Source organism: Eptatretus burgeri, chromosome 10 (assembly GCF_056783735.1).
Source record: "Eptatretus burgeri isolate ZD-2024b chromosome 10, Ebu_testis_v1, whole genome shotgun sequence".
Lineage (NCBI taxonomy): Eukaryota > Metazoa > Chordata > Myxini > Myxiniformes > Myxinidae > Eptatretus > Eptatretus burgeri.
The window spans coordinates 97,442,193-97,444,692 of NC_140970.1; the positions used below are offsets into that span (position 1 = coordinate 97,442,193).

Below are 2,500 nucleotides of genomic sequence, written 5' to 3' on the forward strand. Positions count from 1 at the left end.
TCGGAAAGATCGTTGGTTTACACAACATCCGTGCAGCCTCTCGAATGAACAGGAAGGTCGTTGTGTTCGTTTCCTAGGTGCACATGGTAACCTCCGTTGTGGAGCAAGTCCTTGTCATACAACCTGACCTGTTTCTCTTTGTTTCCCCATTAGACACACCTGCGGTTAAGGTTAACATGTCTTATGCTCCACCTTTCATTCGGAATGATGATTTGTGTAATCCATTGAGTAAGTTTGGTACAATCATATAAAAAATCACGATGGTGCCGATACACTGAGGAAGCGGAGAATTTAAACAAGTGATGACTTTTAAAAGGGTACTGTACATGATATTGCCTGAAAATGAGCAAAAGTTAAATGTAGTTTTACATGCAAAAATTAACGGTCATGTGTGTAAAATGTATGCTTCCATGGATGTCATGGCGTGCTGTCATTGTGGAGCGTACGGTCACGTGAAGAACTCCTGTCCCGGTTTGATGAGATCATCAGAAAATCAGGGACAGGAGATTGTAGATCACCCCTTCCCACGTCATAGGGTCGGTGAAATGGCAGAATCCTCTTCACCACCTGTTCGTGAGTGGGAAGCAACAGACCCCCCCCCCACTTACTGGGGGGGTGTGAAATGATAAAACCCTCCCCGCCACATATTGGTGAGTGGCAAACAGTAGGCCCCTCCTCTCTACCTTCGAATGTACCAGAAGTGGTTGGTCCCTCGACCTCCACTGTACAGGACTGTACTGATGATGACATGGAGGGGTTCGTGACAGTGTCTCGTAAAAAAAGCAAAAACGTTTGTGTCCTGTTGTCAATGAGACAAAGTAAGATACTCGTTGTGTCAGATGTGCCGAGCTTGCAAGATGCATCTCACATAGAGAATCCCTCTTTGGGACTGGAAATTGAACCGGAACCGATTAATTATCACCGATTCATGTATATATATATATATATATATATATATATATATATATATATATATATATATATATATATATATATATATATATATGTGTGTGTGTGTGTGTGTGTCTATGAACTTTGAGGTTCATCAGAGAATGCCGGGAAGCGTTTTCAACAAAAAAAAATCTTTGAAAATTTAGAAAAGAAAGCTCCCTTTTGATATTTTTTTTGCTCTCTCGTGCACAAGTCTGTGTCATGATGTGAAAGGTCATTAAATGATCCCTGACCCCATTCCTTGGTATAAGGAAGTGTTTTAGGTCCTCACAAAAAGTGGAATTTTTTTTTGTTTCTTCAAAATTATAGCAGGATGAGAACAGCACGAGGCAACACTGGCTGCCCGTGGTCGTGGTAAATATACAAACACGGGAGCAATTGCAAAACCCCCATGTTCTCGCACTGCAAGGCAGACAGGTTTATTAGGCCTATTTGAACTTACTGTGACTTTGGCCTTTGATATTTGACCCAATTATTGACGAATCTTCTCCATAATCTCATAAAAATATATTTGATGACAAAAGCTCAAATGGTAAAAACGTTCTGGCCAGGACACACACACACACACACACACACACACACACACACACACACACACACACACACACACACACACACACACACACACACACACACACACACACACACACACACACACACACACACACACACACACACACCACTGACTAACACACTGACATTTATTCATATCATCGAATCTGAGTTTGAATTTTCATGGCATCTCCTTTGGGACTTTATTTCACTGAATTGTGGTGTTAGTTCATTATCGCATCCAATTGTAGATAGGTCATGTTTCATTGAACCACAGCACCACCTTTGAGAGGAAACCATATTGAGGCTTTCAGTGATTAGCTGAGCATGGATGCTCGTGGGAGATGCATGGATGCTCATGGGAAAACAGCCTCTATAAATTAGGGAATAATAAATATCATCACCGTTCCAAGTTGAGATACAAGCGTTTCTCGATTGGCTGAAAGGTATCGTTATGCTGTTCTACTTTTGTTAAGATGCAATAGAAGATATTTCAGATCGTCCAATGGAATTGTAAAATGTTCGGATTCTGCATCACAGGTTAAGAGGGAGGAAGGATGATTAGTAAATTCATAGCCTGATGTAATAATGTCAATAAGGGGGAAAATGGAACTACTTCGTTTTCTGTGGATTATTATTTTAAAGATGTTTTCGATTTTGGTGAAAATCCAGATCCGGATACGAAGATTATTTTATTTTTTAATTGATTCTTCACCATTGAGATAGGGCCAAAAACAAAAGAATGCGAGATCACCATGATGTTTCAAAAATGTATTGTGCCTGATATGTTCTCATGGATCAGGCATTGTATTGCGTGATGGAGGTATGGATGCATACGCAATGGAGTGCCCTTCTTGTTTTAAAGATGTTTTCTTTTACTTTTTGTCCCGACATGTTTTTTTTTTTTTTTACAACTATTGATCTTATTTTATATTTCACTTTTCATTTAATCCATGAAATTGTAGATCAATTTTGGTAACTTGTACACAGGTATTTC

General features: G+C 39.6%; 1 protein-coding gene across 1 annotated transcript in view; it reads left to right on the forward strand.

The window, feature by feature from the left end:
• LOC147019214 (ubiquitin carboxyl-terminal hydrolase 2-like) overlaps positions 1 to 2,500 on the forward strand; it is a 359,775-nt gene that overhangs the window by 11,388 nt on the left and 345,887 nt on the right. The window lies entirely within an intron of this gene.